General features: G+C 44.3%; 1 protein-coding gene across 8 annotated transcripts in view; it reads right to left on the bottom strand.

Annotated features, from left to right (window-relative positions):
- si:cabz01090165.1 (uncharacterized protein LOC100333421 homolog) overlaps window positions 1-19,859 on the bottom strand; it is a 167,394-nt gene that overhangs the window by 93,142 nt on the left and 54,393 nt on the right. For 4 of the 8 annotated variants that reach the window (XM_053872264.1, XM_053872267.1, XM_053872266.1 and 1 more), the window contains one exon: window positions 1,959-2,060. The exons of 3 other annotated variants lie outside the window; for them this stretch is intronic. The gene's annotated coding sequence lies outside the window, so the exon portion shown is untranslated. Of the gene's footprint in view, window positions 1-1,958; window positions 2,065-19,859 lie in introns of those variants that run through there. One more of the 8 variants, XM_053872270.1, reaches the window with a different exon arrangement.

Below are 19,859 nucleotides of genomic sequence, written 5' to 3'. Positions count from 1 at the left end.
GAGCTGGGACAGGGATGAGGCGAGTCTGGGACAGAGCGTGACTTGGTTTATGACTTTGTCACAGCCAAACTGCACAGACGCGCACATTCAGAGCTGGACACGCACCGGGCACCTCTTCACTTCTGGAGAGACGTCACTCACTCGGCAACCCCTCCCACATGCAGCGGCCACACACATAGAGGAACAGCGCACCTGCAGCAGACACTCTACATTCACTCCTACAAAAGACTATTTTAAGGCTTGGAACACATTATTTCTTTTTCCATTCATTGTAATGGGAAAAATCGATTCAGATTTAGAACAAATCGCTTCTCGAACGGCCGTCTGGAACGCATTGTGGTCGAGAACCGAGGTACCACTGTGTATATATATATATATATATACGCCACGGCTCCATCTAACCTGAGGCCACTTAAGTGTGCTGTGTATTGTGCATATAAAGGTAAGTCTTTTCTGTCCTTCATTTTTTCATATATTTCAGGGACCCTGGTAGGCAGCGTTGCCATGGGTGTGAAGGCTTATATGGTGTCTTCATGCACCAAAGGTTCGATGGGTTCTATTTAGTTTTGCATCTCTCACAGTCCCCATGCAAACCGCGACACACCAGACTCTGATTTAAACAGCCAACAACGCTGTTTAAATTTGCAATCTTCGTAACCCAAGCGCAAATTAAAGCTACAAAAACCCGCAGATGCAAACTGGAAGCTGAGCCCCAGCGTCTCTGAGCCAACTTCATGCTCAGACCTCTCCTTCACGCTCATGCTTCACTCCTCTTCAGTGTTCACATTCTGGGTTGTGTGCGCGCCCTGTTGTAGGGCAGGATTCATTTGCTTCACTTTAATCCAGCTGCTTTAATTCAGGCTAAGAAACAAACACGATCAGCGGCGGAAGATGAGACGAAGCGATTAGAACGTACACATTTGCATTTGTCGGCTGTACGTTTGGAAAGGTGACGTGCAGCCTGTGTGTGTAATGAGATCCAGCGTGAGCAAATGAAGCCATCTTCTCCTCGCTGTAAACGACTCACTCGCCGGGAGAAAGTAATGTGGCTATTAAGGCGGCAACATTAGCTCTGCATGCAGGCTAATGTGAACACACACTCACGCGCACACACACACACACACACACACACACACTTGCTAATTACAGGCTGTTCGGGGCAGTGTCCCACTTCTTGCATGAGTTTGAATGAAAGTTAAAGTCTTCCTGCGGCTGATAAATCTGTTCAGTGAGTCTGTGTTCGGAGCTTTGGACAGAAATGAAGCCTTCCACCATGTTTGCTTTGGGGTCAAGAAATAAAAATGATTTTCATCTCACACAGCATGTTTTGGGACTGAAACCTGACAGCATTTTTTTTTATTTCAAGATTTCTCCTGTATCTCCCTGATCCAGTTCAGTTCTTTTTTATTTAAGATTTACTTACTTATGGGTTTATGTACACAAGAAAAGTTTCTTCTGACTTTTTAAACTTTGTTCTTTTAAACGTTTTGTAGATAATTGCAGATTATTTTTTATGTATCCTGTTGAGATGAACACGTCTGGCTTTTATCTGTATGTTTTATATTTTATTTTTAATGTTATTTTATTATCATTCAAAAAATATATATTTCTCTATTTTCATTTTATTAAAATTTTCAGTGTGATGGTTTAAGCATGAAAAGTCATGTTTCTTTTTTCCCATATGCTGGTTTTAACATGGAGTCAAGTTGATTTATTTGCCAATACTTTTCTACTTTTTCTGCTCTTGGTGAACTTATATATGTTTTTGTAACTCTTATTTAAAGGTTTATTACTTAGACATTCTGTCTTTGTCTTGTTTCTTTACATGCTTACATAGATACATTTTATTCATGTGTTCATCGACAATTGTCTTTTCGAGTGTCTGAAACAACACTTAAACTGATCCAACCAATGACATCGGGATTTCCAGGTTATATCTCCAACGGTCATCGTCCTACCTGGTGAACTGCTCTGTGGTCTTCTTGCCGTCCCTCATCTGGTCTGATCCGACTCCATGGATTAATATTCCTCAAACCTTGTCCACTATATTCCAGGATTTCCTGCCGAGAGACGCACAAAGAAAGATGGCGGGCGTCAAAGACAGATGTGGAGGAACAACCAAGCCGGAACAAACATCTGGCGAACGTAAATAAATGCAGCAGACGGCGGCTGACGGATGACAGGATGACAGAGGAGATGCGACAAGAATCCAGAAGTGAAGGACGACAGCACGTTCGTCCATCACACGGTCCAAACACTCCAGTGGAGATTTAAGGAAGTTACTGCGGTCGTCTGAAGAAAATCAATGAATTGATTTTCCGTCAGCAGGTCCAACTTGAATCTCCCAGAATTAGTCAAACTGCGAATCCCTGCGGCCGAAGCGCTACAGTAGCTAACCTAGATCTGGTTGGAATATTCCGACTCTCCTGTTTGCTGACTGTTATTAGATTTTCATGATGAAATTATGATTAGATTTTATGATTAAATGTCTCCAGCATGTCATCCTGTTTCCATCACGATAAAAACAAGCAGGGAAGTGTGTGTCTTGTGTGGAGGAAATGTATCTGTGGTGGGTGGTGACACTCAGGCTACCTTCAGGAGCAACATGACATGCACAAAACACACAGATCAATGGTCCTTCCAAAGAAGAATTTATGTCGCTGTCAGCCTCAGAGCACAGACTGTGTTGGATGTGTGAAGGAAGTTACGGAGGAGAGACGACAATAATTCTCATTGAGGGGACATGTGTTTGACGACCACTTAGGCAGCAAGCAACGAGGAAGAAACTCTCATAGACTCAAACCAGAGAACTCAAAGTAAACAACATCATCATGAAGACAAAACAATCATCACTCAAACACCAGTTCTTCACATGGACCATAAAACCTCAGAGGGTTTCTGGGCTGCTGACAGAGACATCTCCATCTCCTCCTCAGGTCCTGGGAGCCACAGTCTCCTCCAGACCGTCTCCACGACAACAACACACAGCATCCTAAACCTGCGGCACTCTGAACATCAGCAGGGTCTTATGTAAACACACAACAGCCATATTCCATCACCACACACCAGCACTGTCCTCCAGAGCGCATTAGTGACATCAGGATCCAGCGCTACGTATGATAGCACTCTTCCTCCAGTGCTGTTTGACTTCATGAACCTAGTAGCTGTAGTAGACGGCTACTAGTTCTGTTTGGTTCATGAAGTCAAACAGAACTTCCTCCAGTTCTGTTTGACTTCATGGACCAGCTAATCCTAGTCGCTATTTCCCAGTCGCCACATAGTAGAGTCACATTTTCTCCCTGACTGCAGTAGGCAGGTCAGGTTTGGGACACGTGCAGGATGTAAACCTCAGCATAGAGATCAGCGTGATCACATTCGAAATGACTTGAGTGGACCAATGTCAGTGATGGAAACGTCAGTGTGAAGTCACCAAGTTGTTCATCACAATTCTCTGTACTCCACATCTTCCACAGGTGTGGTTGGTTTCCACTGCTGTCAGAACAGTTCAGCTCCAGAGCCACCGAGCGGAAGACGAACTCTGGTAGTACATGAACCCAGTATTGTAACAGTACCTCACACCTCTGATGGTTCTTTTGTACACAGGACTAGAGACTGTAAACAGAATATCTGAGACAACAAGCGCTGACCCATTCTTCAGCAGCTGCCAAAGACAATGTATCATCTATTGACGTTTATCCCCAATTTTCTCTTTTGCGGTTCCAATATTGTGATATCCATTTGATGCTCTGATTTGGTCCCACGCCATCACAGGTCAGTTCCACTATCTGTCCAGCCACCATGAACACAGTTTCAGTTTTTCTGGGAGGACGGTATGAGAGAACCCTAATGTTTGGATGACCTCAGCGCGGATGTCGGTGAAGATGAGCGCCACCGTCAGCAGGACCTCTGCAGGAAGAGCCATGTCTGGGTCTGAGTGAGTGAGTCCACACCGACTGTTGCTTTGTGATCTCAACTACATCATCAGATTCTCACCAATGATTCGTGGAGCTGGATGCGGTCACCAGAAGCTCAGGAAGTCTCATGCTCAGCACACTACTTACTATGAGCCTGTATCAAGTGAAGACACAAGAGGTCACCACCTTCGCTCCATCTTTCGTGGTTTAAGACTCACTCTTGTCTGTCATGAGCACTTGTTAATCACTCACAGAACAAAATGAGGGGCTAGATCTGAGACTCCACCAAGAATTACATGTATCCTCACACCCCAGTACCTTCTTTATTTCTGCTGTAACTCTAACAAAGAATGAACCTCTGAGTTCAAGTCTTCTTCTTCTTCTTCCTGGTTGGAGGTAAGCTAAATTTATGTTGAAGAACAGTTGTCCAGGAAGCTGCCAAGACCTGGCTGAAACATTTCTGGAAGGTGACTCCTATTAGTGGCCACAACTCCCTAATCTGAGTTACAATCTGGTTGTTTAACACCAGTAACACAGTCAGTGAGGACAGATGGCCAAACAGGACCTGCACAATCCTTAGAAGGAAGGAAACGTGAGATGGAAATACAAACTTCCTCCTGTCGGTGTGTGTGTCTGTGTGTGGGCATGTTTTGCCATACTTGAGTAGCAGGTCTTGACAAGCCACCTTCTTGTGAGGACGTTTTGCTTTGTGAGGACATTTTGGCCTGTTCTCACAAGGTTTAGAGCAGCGTTTGTCAACCGGGGTGCTGCGGCACACTAGTGCGCCGTGAGAGAGTGTCAGGTGTGCCGTGGGGAAATGATCCACTTTCATTGAACGCATTTGTCTGGAGATAGAGGTGGGCAATATGATGACATTAAATCATGACAATTGGAAGGTGTTGACTAGCAACCAAGGTGAGGAGATCACATGGATTCGCTGACATTCTTCCTTATACACTATACTGTAGAGCTACAGTGTATTGATGATCAGCACTGCTGTGGTGCGCCGCGCTCCTCTTCCCACACACAACGAAGAAGCCGGTCAAATGCGCAACTTCCATCTGTTTTTAAACCTGATGCGCCTCCAACTTGACCACACACTTTCACAACAGAACGATGGAGGGAGTGAACCTTGTTGGACCCGCGACACCAAAGACTGATGAAAGGTTGAAAAACACTGGTTTAGAGGGTAAAGACCTCAGTAAAAGAAATGTATTATAACAGAGTCCTGGTTAAGGTTATCCATGTGTTTTGAATGGTTAGGTTTAGGGGGAGAGGCTGGGGAAAGGGTGATGGCAATGAGAGGTCCTGAAAGAAATAGCAAAACAAACGTGTGTGTTTGTCCTGGCACATACTACAGCTGCTAATAGCCATATGGCAGATGTCTATGGTGATGGAGTAAGTTTGAAGGTGTCAATGACCCGCAGTGGTGTGTGTGTTTGTGTGCGTCTCTCCGTGTTCCTTCGTCCTTCCAATGTCAAACAGGTTTCTCACAAGCAGCAGAAGCCTGGCGTGAGTCGAGCGCCCTGACCTCGCCCCTGTGTCGGTCTGCCTCTGTTTCACTTTCTGACCGTGTCGCCCGATCAATTCTCATCTCTTTGGTGACCGTGGAATCCAATTAGGTCCGGCCAGCGACACCCCACACACACACACACACACGGACACACTTGTTCTTTTACAGTAACCTTGGAAATCCATCAGGAATCACAGCATCAAGAAGCAGCTGCTGCTTCACAGAGGCGTAGGTCTGACGTTTCTGTTCCAACTTTTGTCGTCTGTTAAGGATCATCTTGTCCGTGCAGATGTGAGAAGGATCCGGGAGCTGTGACTCTCTGTTCCTACAAGACTCAACAATTCCGCAGACCATTGCGAGCTCAGATTCAGATTCAATCCTCCCAGGGTTAATGTCTTCTCCACACCACGGTCTCAATGAAGCCCCTCAGCAGACAGCTCTTCAATGATCACACCAGAGATTGATGGGTCTTGGGGACATCCATCAGCACACACTACCATCACCACCATCCATGTCCTGCCTCACTTGATTCATACACAGGACAGGCAGAGCTGCACTGGTAATTGGGTGAATCAGCCGGTGCCTTTTCCTGTGTCTGCAACACAACTCAAATAATCTTTCAGGAAATGTTGTTGTTGAAAGCCCTGGGGAACAGATGATTGCAGTTAGGTGGTGTTCAGCTGGATCCAGGACATTTTTGAAGGATTTATGACCGACCTCGAAGCCTGCTCACTAGCAACTAGTAAAAAACAAAACACAAACAAAACACTGCAGTAAAACTACGCGTCCCATGTGCCGATCATTCATCATCTTAGGTCTGAGTTTGATTCCCCGCCTCCCCTTTTTGCTGGAAGCCAACAACTTAGTGGAGCATGAACAAAATGAAAATACATGACAACCCTCCAATTGAAACTCAAAATATTCAGAAGCAGTTTCCAGCCACAAAACAAATAAGTACTAAATAGCGCTTGCAGACTCCCCTGACCACACTACAAAAGACTTGAACCTTGGCTGCTCTGTTGATTAAACACTTTATTTTAACAGTTTGCCAAAAAAATGTTCAGTAAATCAGCCCCATTGTGAGCGACAGAACAAGCAAAGGATTCTTGAGTTTAGTTTTGGATATCTGTACTTCAGGTTTGGTTGGAATCGATACACACGCTAGTTCTTGTCAGGGCTGCACCGATCGATCATCCAGCCGATTTATCGGTGCTGTTACGGCCATTTATGACATCATCGGAATCGACCGATCAAATGACATATGAAAGCCTATTTTTCAATTTTAATAAGATGCTATTTATATTTCTAAATAATGAGAAATGTTATTACTGCTTAAAATTTGACATCACCGTGTGAAAATGACACAACAAAGCAGGAATTTCTCCGGAAAGTCCCACTACTTGTTGTAGACCTGTTCATTGAAAGGGGAATAAAACACATTTATTTTACATTAAGCACTGTGGCTTTTTATTGTTTATTTATTTGCCTTAAAAGTTGCAATTTTTCTTTACAGTGTTGTTCTGTATTATTATTTTTTCACAGGTTGCGTGCGATTTAGTTGAGGAAAGACAAAGACAAAATAAAAACAAAAATCTGTCTGTTGATGTTCTAAAAATTCGGCAAAAGGTGTCGGCCCCTAGTTATTATTGCACTGGTTCTATTGTTTTAACGCAGGAGCGCGACATCAGCTCAATTCGCTGTTGCAGACTCTGCTCGAAAGCAGCTTTCAAGAGGAAAAGAGAAGTGACTCGACCACAACTCTACTACTGCAATGTGAAGTCCTGTCTCACACAAACAACAAAGGAGAAGTACATTTCACTGAGTCACATTGTGTTCTGGGACACTCTCATCATGCAATTTTGAGGGTGGGAGGGGCAGCATGACAGCTCCAGGATGGACCGAAGACAAACCGAGAGGTGGGAGGGGGGGTAACCATGGCAACAGCAGACTTCTGGCATAACCATCCAGAGAGTAGAAACACTTCAGCATCTATTTATTGTGAGTATGAACATTTGAACTTCAAGTACTGTCTGTGTAACACATTCAAGCACGGACGCACACAAACACACACTCACTCGAAACACACACACGTTCAGCTACAGAGGCCTCCTCTTCAAGTCTGGCTTGATTTTCCATTTTCCTTTCAGTCAGAAATCCTGTTATGAAATAGATGAGAAGAAAACAAAATCTCAGTTGAACAGTCCGTAGACGCAATTGCCAGTCATCATCATCTTCATCTGTATTTGATGCATTAGGTCATTTCCTGTCACCACAGCGAGTCCTCCACACTCACCTGTCTTCATCATCCTCTAGTCGCACCTTCCAACTCCATCATGAAGCTCACTGGCTGCAATCCTCTCCTTCATCTCCAGCATTCTGCGTCCATCACATTCTCCCCTCTCCACATTACTAAACCATCTGTCCTCCCTAGCGTTGTCTCCGAACTCATATCATAGCAGTGACTCCCCTTTGGAGCCTCCCTTTGACGTCAGTCTTCTCCGCCCCGACTGCACTCTCCTCTTCACCTCGTCATCTGTCCATCAACCCAAACACTTGAACTGTCTTCACCACCTCCACTACCGGGAGCTTCACCCCCTCTCCTCATTCACACACAGACGGATTCTCTCTTGCTTCCACTGACTCTTTTTTCCTTCGCCTCATAAACAAACTCTACACTGTAGAGAAGGTAAAACATCACAAGAGGTGACACTGTCAGCCGCTGTCAGTCTGCCAGCCTCTCATCTTCTATATTTAAAGCATTTTTTTTAAATCTATCTGCGAGTGTATTCACTGTTTTCAAATCACTTGGCTCTTCATCCTCCATTTTTAATCTTTACAAAAGGCTTCCTGAAATCTTTTGACAAGAAAGAGAAGTTGAGATTCTCTGTCTCGTGGGTCGTCATCTGAGTGTTCCATCTGATTGGGTGAGACAGCGGCGCCACCGGAAGGATTGTCAGTTTGTTTCGCTTTGTACAATGACGCTTATTAAAACATTAGAGAGGACAAGTGAGCGTTTAAAAAAAGACAACTTACATAGCAGCATCTTAAATTTAAAGCCAGTCAAGCTAAAGAAGCCACACTCAGTCCGATGGTTGGCTTGAAGCTACAGCAGCAGCAGATGGTGTCTTCAATAGAAAGCAGTGGTGGATAATAGATTTTTTTATAGCCCACTGAACAGTCCAAAAAGTCCCAGAAACAACAGTGTCTGGTTATTGTTGCCATGGAGACCATATTTAGGGAGCCACAAATAACCAGTTGGAGGGCAGGGCCTCGGACCCAGACTGTGAAAAGAACCTGGCGAGACCAATGACAATCATAATGAAAGCCAACTCAGGAATCTAGAACCTGATGATCCACTTCGGGTGGTAAAAAATGAACAATGATATCGTAATGTTTTTAGCATTTGTGTCTCACACATAGAGGTTGAATAACAATGACCAATACAAAACAGCCAAGGTGACTGCTTCTCTTTTGAATCGACTGATAGTTGGAGATTACTTTTTTCTTTGTATATTTGTCACTTGAATGTCATACAAGAGTTTTTTTCCCATGTTTATTACATATTATTAATAATAATGGTGAAAAAAAAAGTTTTGCTGAACACTAACCCATCCTTACATCTCTATCACGTGACCTACCAGTAACTCCAAAGTGTCTCTCCGCCTCACGCCCTCTCTCTAGCATAAGGTGAGAGACCGAGTCCTTCTGAACTCCAATATAAAAACTGCGGAGCCACAAACCAGGCATGGCAAAAAATTACAAATAAAAAATTGTGGCCACAAAATAAGTAAAACGTGCGCATGAAATACTTATTCGAGGGATTGAAAGACTAATGTGTTGGCATGAAGTAATAATTCCAGGGAACGAAGTACTAAGTTGTGGCCAAGTATGTGCAAATCGAGCGCACCGTCTCTCATGCCAGCATTAGCTAATGTAGCAGTCCCCTTTTAGTCAAGATGTATGTGTTAGATTGAGTGCTCTGGCTGAACCTGAGCTTATCAAACATAACCTGCAGTGAAGCGAAGCGATCTGATGGAACAAGTGGGAATGGTGGAGTTAAGGGCCCTCAAGACAAGTCTTTTGTCCTTCCAAGGTTGAAAAAACTGTTTTACCTGGCCATGTTTCGTATGTCTTTTTCAGCACAATCTCTTTACATTCTTTACATGACTTTAGATTCAAGCACTGAAGAAACACTGCACGAGAAGTTACTGCGCTCTTTGTCTCGCACCTCCAAAACATCTCGACACTGAAGACCGGAACATTTGCTTTTCATAACAAAGGAGTCCCACATGGACCCAGTTTACAAACACACTCTCCTGATGTTGAAGAAACCTGTCTTTAACCTCCAATATGGTTTTAACTAGCGTTGGAGTTGAGACCTGAGGATACAGAGACCATACTGCTAGTTTGATGCAGTGAAACATTTCACCTCTAGACTACTGTTTCTTTTGCAGCAAGGAATATATATGTGATATATGTGCATCTATGTGACTTACAGGCTTCTGCTTCTGTATTCCAGATCCAATGAGATCTTGGTCGAGGTCTCGTCCCCCTCTTTGGTCTTTGGTTCTGCTGGAGCCCTCTGTCCTCCACCCTCCCTCTTCACCCAGGCTCTTTGTGCAGCGGCTGGAGCTCATTGTTCCGGTCGGAGTAATGAAACACCGAGGACTGAACAAGCGCAACGTCGGAGCGCGGCGCTCTGCGTTCTGCTGAAATACACCTTCTCTATTAGTGCTTTAATAGTGCAAAACTCTGAACTAATTACGGCTGAAATTGGAGACTTAGATGGTGAAAAGACAGGCTGAAAGGCTCGTTAATGCGATATTCCACCCACCGTGTAATGACACGTTCTTTTGTGCTGCTGGATTATGAAAGAACACAATTAGTGGTATCCGAGTGATCAGCCTTTTCAAAGTCCACCACAGTTAATACTTGACTCCCATTTAGTTTATTCAAGCCGCGTGTGGAGACACGGTTGAGTGCTGGAGCCAGCTGTTAGCCTGGAGAAGCTCCATGGATCAGGAGCGGGACTGGCCGTCAACAATGGCATCCTGTGGTCATGCGGAGGACAGAAGAAAAGGCTGAACATTTATACATATATATATATATATATATATATATATATATATATATATATATATATATATATATATATATACAGTGGTACCTCGGTTCTCGACCACAATCTGTTCCAGATGGCCGTTCGAGAAGCGAATTGTTCGAAATCTGAATCGATTTTTCCCATTACAATGAATGGAAAAAGAAATAATGCGTTCCAAGCCTTAAAATAGTCTTTTGTAGGAGTGAATGTAGAGTGTCTGCTGCAGGTGCGCTGTCCCTCTATGTGTGTGGCCGCTGCATGTGGGAGGGGTTGCCGAGTGAGTGACGTCTCTCCAGAAGTGAAGAGGTGCCCGGTGCGTGTCCAGCTCTGAATGTGCGCTTCTGTGCAGTTTGGCTGTGACAAAGTCATAAACCAAGTCACGCTCTGTCCCAGACTCGCCTCATCCCTGTCCCAGCTCCAGCCCACAACAGGACATCAAACCCTGGAGTGTGCGCTTCAGCCTCGGAGGTGTGGAGAGCGAGCTCCTCCCCTGTGACACTCTACCACGGTCCAGTGTGGAGACAGGAAAGGTTTTACACCTCAATATGAAGAAAAGACAGCCAGTAAATGTAGCTAACACGTCTGCATACAGAGCCTGCGTTATACAGGAGCCTGGAGAGCAGTGGTTACCCTCTTGTTCCAAACTGCTTCCTGCTCTTAAGAGCAGAACCAATTATGCCCTATTTCAGTGGCCCTGACTTTGACTTGCAGGGACATGTTTCGGAGGAGACATGAGTCGCTCCGACCGGGTTCAACTCCCTCCCACAAGCAGCACTGACTCCAGAACTTCCGTCTTGATGACTGAACCGGTCTCCCCACTCTGTCGAGGGAGGGACCAAGAGCCGCACGGATGGCGCAGTCTTCCTGTGATTCACACGGCAGGTTGAGCCGACAGATCATTTCTGAATGTTTAATTCAGTCAAATGAGAGGAGATGAAGGGCTGAGCGCCGACAGAACGAGCGCTACTCCACTATAAACGGCAGTCCTTCACAGTTATGAGCACGAGTGTTTCCACCCCGACTCACGGGCTGCCAGCCAGCAGTTAAGAACGCATCCAAGAGCACTCGTGGAGCCATTATCCAACCAGCAGCCGCGCGCCTCCATCACGCCATCCGACGCCGCTCTTATCTGTTGTCCTCTTCCTCCGCAGTTTTGTTTATCTCACGGCCTCTTGACTGCGTCTCTGTGTGTTTGTATCGATGCCTCTGTGATTCATCTGATTAGCGCCGCGCTGAGGAGATGGCGGTCAAGGGCGCGACACCGGGTCGATCAGATGAGATGGTATGAGTGTGAAGAGGCTCTGATCCTGGAGTTAATTATCGGTTATTATTACTCGTGTTTGTGTCGGGAAGAGATGAAGGTTACTGATATCAGCTGTTTCTGCTGTGCAGCCCCACACACCAGCCATTTTCCCAGATGCCAGGGAGCTCTTTGGGGAGACATGGTCGCTGAGAACAAAAATAAATAAGAGGGCAGGTACTGTGGGGCGGCACTAACAAGTGTGGACAACAAGACAGTAGCGTTCATCCTTCCCTCCTCCGTGAAACATGAGGGTTAAAGGGATCTGTCAACCAAAAGAAGCTTCAATACAACATGTTTCTGAATGAAGCAAAGTAGCTGAATAAAAGGATCAAAGGTGGATAAAAACAAAAATCAACTCAGCCTCTGGACCATTTGTACTTCCAGTAACTCCTAAGCAAATGCATTATCTCTCTCAATGTCCTTCCCTCCGGCTCAGCGCGATCACCTTCTTGTCATCTGAACCACTGCTCTGTTTGTTTTCACTGCGGTACACTTTGACACCAGCTGTTAGCTGAGCGAAGGAGAAAGACTCACTGTCAAAATAAAAGCGCACAAGTGAGGCAGTCCAAACACAATGGACAACAGTTTCCATAAACAGTCCACATAATATCCTACATGTGTTAAGGGGAGAAGGTTCCAAGAACCCATATACACCTATATACTTATATACTGAAGAACTATAGCAGATGAACCACCTGATGCAGCCTTAAGTCCAGCACCTACACCGACAGTGACCCTCGCCAGATCACATTTTTGTCATGGAGAGACCAGCGTGAGTCACAGAAGTCTGGTTCACAGTGGTGTGATGCGGCATCCTCTCTTCTCAGCGTTCCTCTGTCTGCTGCTCTGGTGATGTGGTGTGATGTGAGCATCGCCTGCTGCGGTGAAACTGTAATATATGGCGGCTTTATACTGGAATACGGAGACAGAGGTCAAAGGGGAAGCTGCAAGTGGGTGAGTGTCAAATCAGAAGTGAAGGCTGAGAGAGGAAATATTTGGAAATGGCTTGTTAATCGTGGCACAGAGGAGAAGAGATGGAAGCAGTTTAGGGGAAAGAGAATCTCCTCCTCGTGATGACAAAATTGGTTGGTGAGAGAAGACAAGAGGAGGAGGAGGAGAAGGAAAGGGAGAGACAGTGTAATCATCATCCTGTCGTCTTCTACTTGCTGTCCACAGATCAAATGCAGGGTCAGGCGTACAGTCTCCCTCCAAATGTTCCCAGCAGAAAAACCTTTGAAGAAGAGGCAGTGTTTCCAGGCACAAGGACTCTTTCATAGTGAAGAAAGAGCTGAGCCAGAAGACACAGCTCTCCACTGACCCCTCTTAGATGTGAGCTACAGTTTTGGGGTGACCGCTGCCTGGACTCTCTGACAGAGAGAAGCTCAGTCATCCAGGAGAAGCTCAGCTTGGCACCATCTTGTCAGGAAGCCCCCTGGATCAGTGTGGTATCACCTTGAAAGGAGGCGACCCAGAACACACTGGAGAGAGGATGTCTCTCGCTAGGCCAGGGAAGTTTGGGCTTCTTTATTTCAGCAGCTGCCCCCACGACCTGACGTGCTAAACATTCCTGCACGGACGGAGATTCCTAGTCCAGTCTACCAGATGAACATTCTCCATTTCCTACCAAGTGCTGGCGTCCAGGAGGTTTCCGCCTCAGCGGTTCTCACGTGTCACATTTGATTTCGGTCTCACTTCATTTTCATTTGGAATTAACAGTTGCCGGAAACAAAGGAAACTTGAGCGATCAACGCGTCTCTCGAGGGTCGCCTCTGAGTGGAGGGCTGTTGTTAGCACCATCCTCATGGAGATAAAAGTGTGCGTGTGATTTGGCGAAGTGAGTCAGAAGGTGTCGAGATGAGGCGCCTACTTTCCTTGTGATTGGCTTCTGTGTGATGTTTTCCTTCCAGTTATTTGAGCCACCATCGACTTCTCAAGCCTGTATTCTTTAATGTGTCGTGTTAAACTTTGCTGGTGGGTGAACAACTGCTGGTCAATGTTGGGCGCTAACTGAAGCAGTTCATAAACCGAACCTCGTCTTGTGATCCGCCTGGTGTGTTTGTGTTGAACCATCTACCCAACAAGCTGTTTCTCAACAACTCTCCACTTGCTGCCTCCAGTACCACCACCATAGAAACCTAGTTTTCCTCTTCTCGCTGCTCAACTGCCAGCGCGAATGACCAACAGTAGCTCCGGTTCAAACCTGTCCCTGGACGCGCTGCAACCCAGCCTGACTGTGTTTGTCAAACCAGAGCCGGCCGTTCAGGCCGTGAGCTCACTTTCTGAGTCAATGAAAGATTCATGGACACTCAGCGCTCCTCGTGATGGTATTGACTCGCCCACTAATTTCTGATGGCGTTTAAAATATTCATCCCTTAACGCCCTCGCGGAGTCCATTACTGACCAGCGGAGATGTTGTGCACTTTACCGTCGCTGTGGTAACAACCGGAGGGAGTCGCGACATCATGATGAGGAAATAAACCATTATTATTTAAACACGACGGAATCCTCTAGATTTCACCGAGTGGACCCTTGTGATGAGTCACACACAGATCTCCCACACTCAAAGACAACACAAACACACACTCTCATTGCCATAACCCTTTCCCAGGCCTCTCCTCCTAAACCTAACCATTCAGAACATATGGCTTACCTGGACCAAAACTCTGAACTAAACTGGAACCCAATTTTAAAAATGTCCCCACACAAAGCACACAAACATACACACACATCCAAAATAGCTAAACTACACAATTATACACAAAATATCGCACCCAATATTACTTATAGAAAGACACAAAAGCATGTACTGTATGTAGTGTTCTGCAGTCGGGAGCCCTCTGGTGGAACACAATGGCATCACATATATAAAACCTCAAGGTCATGGTGGCAGACAACTGTAAAGCAGACGTGACTCATGGGTTAGTCACAGACATTAGAGTCCCAACGGAAGTCAGGCGGCAGCAGGCATGGAGGAAATCATGAAATGTCCACTAGCTTAAAACGAACAAAGAAACGTCCCTGAAAAGGTCCGATCCAGACTTTGTGACTTTGCTCAGACTCTATTCTGAACCTGCAGTATTATAATTTTGATATTCACGGATTAAGTGACTCAATTCAGCTGCGCATAATTTCATTTCCACTCCTGACAAATGAGCTTCATCTGGTAATGAACCCGCCGGCTCCAGAGAGCAGCGGCAGCTCTCAAGGTCAAGTTCCACGTCCCGACACGCCTCTCCAGCAAACCGCTGCCTTTTCTTTCGATTTATTAGCGCCAGTAATTCTGGCCTCTCCGGCTGCAGCAGACACACAGATGGTGGCGCTGCAGACGTCCTGGATGCTAAATCCTGCAGGCATTCTGACAGCATCTTCACCAGATGGAAAGTAACTCTGGAGACAAGTTCTTCAATATGGCGACCATTTATTTTTGTGCTATTGCCACTGATTTGTTTTACTTATTTGCTTTCATATATATTTTTGATTTTTTAGATTATTAACAATATTAGGAAAATATTTTCATGAAAGCATTTTACACTAATAACTTTTTAATCACAGAAAACACATTTTAAAATGTATCATAACAACATATTTTATTAAGATTCATATTTAAAACAATGACCAAAAAAATTAAATGTGCTTCAGTAGTTCACCTTTACTTTTTCGCCTTTAGATCTCACTTAATGAAGCACATTAAAAAACATTTTCAAATGAGATGCTCCAATAAAATAATTTCAATTATATATATATATATATATATATATATATATATATATATATATATATATATATATATATATATATATATATATATATATATCCAATAAAATAATTTCAATTTCAATTATATATATATATATATATAATTGAAATTATTTTATTGGAGCATCTCATTTGAAAATGAGATGCTCCAATAAAATAATTTCAATACATACATTTAAAACCACTTTCATTTTTTGTTTCCTTTTATTGTTCCTCATCACCTCCTTGAAATTGTTATTGTTACAGTGAATAAAACCTTTTTTTTTAACAAATGAATGACGGCCCATGGCGTTCGGTTTTCTCTAGTACTGTGTTATATACTTATATTTGATATACCTGTCATGCCTGTGCAGACGGGTCCGCTCCCTACAAATGGACTTCTCCGCATGTTTGGGTGAATAATTGTGGCGTTCTTCCTCTCCACTGGAGGAAAAGACCCGGGTGGAGGCTTAATGAGTCAGCGTGCGACACACATGCACCTTCAGAATGACTAAACGCCACAACAAGTTCGCCTGGATTCACTTCCCCGCCGGAGCAGCGGCAATTCTTAGTCAGTGATTTTCCACCTAATGAATCCGTCGACTTGCGCTGCGGCAGAACAAATTAAGCAACTCACATGCTTGATGTTATTTATGGTCTGCTCCTCTGCGTGGCTCATTTCTGGCGCTCAACATCCATCGTTCTGATCTTGGCGCGGCTAGCTAACAGCCGTTTATCTCTGTTTGGACTCCTGCTGAAGTCATTTATAGAACACAGGCGGGAGAGAGTTTGAGGTCAGGAGATGAGAGTCTGAGGAGCTGGAGGAGACCTGGAGTCGGTCGTCGGCAGGAGACTTGGAGCAGAGCTGCGACCTGGATGAAAAGTGGGCGGACTGGAAGGATGCCCCGGTCATGGAGACACGCCTCCAGGAGGCACTCTGAGGCCGGAAACCTCCTGAGCACCATCAGAGCCATTAAAACTGGACCACATCTGTTCAGCACTTCTAAAGGCTCCTTCGAGAGTTTGGACCGACAGTCCATTTACTTAGACTGGCTGCTGTGTGTGTGTCCTCACAAGGTTAAGCCTCAATTTGAGGGTTAAGACTTCAAAATAACCGGGTCATTATAACTGGGTTTCAGTTGGGTTCAGAGTCCTGGTTCAAGTGTTTTGGATGGTTAGGTGTCGGGGGAGAGGCTGGGGAAAGGGTGATGGTAAAGAGAAACCTCACAATGTCATAACAAGGATATAAATACAAGAATGTGTGTGTGTGTGTACTTGACGGGTTCATTAAAGCGGCGTGGTGATTCACATCAACAGGGCCGCAGGCGATGGAAGCGTGGTCATTTGAAGACGTGAAGATAACAGACTCGGTTCTGTCCCATCTTCCCGGGGTTTTGGACTTATGAAACTAATGTAGCAGATGAAGAGATTTGCTATCTCGAGCATCTCGTGCGGAGCCAGCGTGAGGCGGCGGGTGAGTCACAGAGGAGGCACGTGAGGAAGCACTATTTACATTCGTATTTATCACCAATCATCTCTCGAGAAATAATCCGGTTTCAGTGACTTGGTTCCACGTCCTGAACTGGCAACCCACCTCAAGACCAACAAGGACTCTGTGCTTGCTCCCTGAAACAGCTCCAATACCGCCACCATTGGTGCACCACAGAGCTCCATGCTGGGCCAGTTTAGCGTTTGTTCCATGCCTGACATTTTTGAGGGAAACATTCCTAGTTCCAAACCAGCAGTCAGAGCAGCCACTCCTCCTCTAAGTTGCATTGAGAGCAGATGTTAAAGCAGTCATGTGACATGTAATGCCATACGTGTAATGTTTGTAACGTATCACAGGACTGAACTTAATGCAAAAATAGCATGTCAAAGTTAACTCAGGCTTTAGTGCTTTAGTGATTTTTAGACCTAATGTATCATCATTCATGATCTGCAAGTGTTCAACCATGTGGATAAAAAGAATGGTGTTAAAAAGTGATAACTAAAACGACAAGGGAGGGAAATAAAGCAGACAGTATATGTATCTACAAACCAAGCAGAACATTGGCGTCTGAAAACAAAACCCTGCAGCTGAACATAGAAACATGAAGGAGATGAATAAATCAACATTCAAGACCAAAAAGTTTTTTTTTTTTTTTAAATCCACCTGAGCAGAAAGCCTGAGCTCACTCTCCATGGTCAGATATTCTCTTGACTCCTGAGACACACTGAACATTGCACACAACAGTGAAAGACAAATAGCTGCTGAGATTAGATTCAGAACACGAGGGTGGAGAGAAGAGCAGAAGTGACGGCAGGATCGTGTCTGAAACACCTGCGACTGGCCCTGCCAGGACGACCAAAGGCTGCACGGAGAAGAGTCGGAGGAAGAGGAGACTGTGGAGGCGGTGGAGAGGAGAGGGGGAGGAGGATGAGAGGGTCTTCACTCTCTAAGTGTTTATGAGCTTCAACATCATCATCGGCCCACACACAGGGGTTGGGATGAAGCAGCAGACGCTGGTCGTGACCCCACCAGCTTTTACCGTGAGCACATCCAGAAGACTTACATAAGGAGAGCAACTCCTCGTCTGACGGCTGCTGGTGAGCAGAGATGAAGGTTGGGAACATAGACATACGCAAACGGCTATCCCTCACACGCCAATAAAATAAATAAATATATAGGCAAAAGACTCACGTTGACATAAAAACATATATTATTAACCACACTTGACATTCCATTACAACCATAGCAGCCAAAAGCAAAATAAAACCAGCATGTCAAAAACTGTCACAAATTAAGTTTGCCAGTTATCAAAAAAAAGAAGCAGGAAAAATTAAAGTTAAATAAAAACAACAACCAAAAAAAATAAAAATGTGAGTGGGAAAGAAAATAAAAAAAAAAAAATAAAAACAAATATTGAGATTCAGAGACTTAAATAGGTGTCAAGCACAAACAAAAATAAAAAAAAGTCACAAAATTGAAAGCAGATTACTATACACCTCAGTATTTTGATTGATCTTTTCTTTAATAGTATTTTAATCGTTAATTAATTTCTACATATTATTCTACATATATTTTGAAATTGTATTTAAGATTAATTCCCAACTAACTTGAATTTATTTCAATGAATTTCCTGGCTTTTTAATAATAAATGGTCTATCCTAAAACACATGTTGATTGAGGACATCTGCAATCTTTTTTATTATTTATTCATTTGTTCCTCAACATTATGTCAGATGGAGTCTGTTGATTCAAGCCAGTGATTTCTATTCATTATGTTTTGCCAACTTCTATTTCTTTTAAGACTTTTTTTTTTCATGACCCATTTTATTCCAAAGATCTCTTTAAATTTTATGTGTAACATTGTGGAGCTTTAATTCACCCATCTCCCTTCCTGGGTTTTATTACAATACTCATTATTTCATTAAATGTATTTGTCTTTCTATTTTATCTTCTAACTCTTTTTATTCATTTAATGTTAATTTTTAATTTTAATGTTTCATTTTTTCCCTCCTTAAACAGAAGGAAAGAAAAAAAAACACTGACACCAAAGGGAACATAAATAACTGCTAGTTAGAACTGCCAGTCTACTGTGGCGGGAGAGGAGCCACAGGTGAAGAGAGTCACGTGGTGCACACACAACGCGACAGCATTTAGAACCTCCGACAGCACCTCCGTGTGAGCAGGACAGACGTCCTCACCAAAATGACCCAGTGTGTTTCAGTCAAGGCTGTGAAAGACACAAAATTTTCCGTCACTGCAGCAGCAGCGAGTTTCCCTACACGCGTGCTTCCCATCTGCGTCGGGTCTCTGCACCGCTCCGACTGGACTCTAATCCTCTTACGCCTCTTTCTTCCAACCGGCACTAATGTGAGGACTGAACTCTCGCAATGATCGTAACTTGTGCTGCAGCTCAAACACTCCAGTGTGACAATTTGATTGTGTGCGAGGGTGAATGGACTCCAGCTGGGACGTTTCACAAGAATGACAGCGAGAAACGGAGCGAACACAGACAGCCAAAGTGTGATGCCGCGACAGATCTGCAACGCGAAACAGGAGGGAAACAAACCACTCCAGAAGTTATTCTCACAACATAAGACCGGAAGTCATGTGACCTCAGCCGCACTCACAGGTGGGAAGTTCATCCTTTCACCGTCTGTCTGTTCACATCCTAACAACTGAGTCACCCAGAACAATATTCTCAGTCAAATGTCACAGGACAGCGCAGAAACAAAAATCAAGCGATTGAACAAATGGAAATGAAGTACCTAAAGTTGGAAAACCTCTTCTGTTAAAACAAAATGAAA

The sequence above is a fragment of the Synchiropus splendidus genome, chromosome 8, assembly GCF_027744825.2.
Source record: "Synchiropus splendidus isolate RoL2022-P1 chromosome 8, RoL_Sspl_1.0, whole genome shotgun sequence".
Taxonomy (NCBI): domain Eukaryota; kingdom Metazoa; phylum Chordata; class Actinopteri; order Syngnathiformes; family Callionymidae; genus Synchiropus; species Synchiropus splendidus.
Note: the sequence above shows the minus strand (reverse complement) of the source record. Positions and strands in the feature narration are given on the sequence as shown.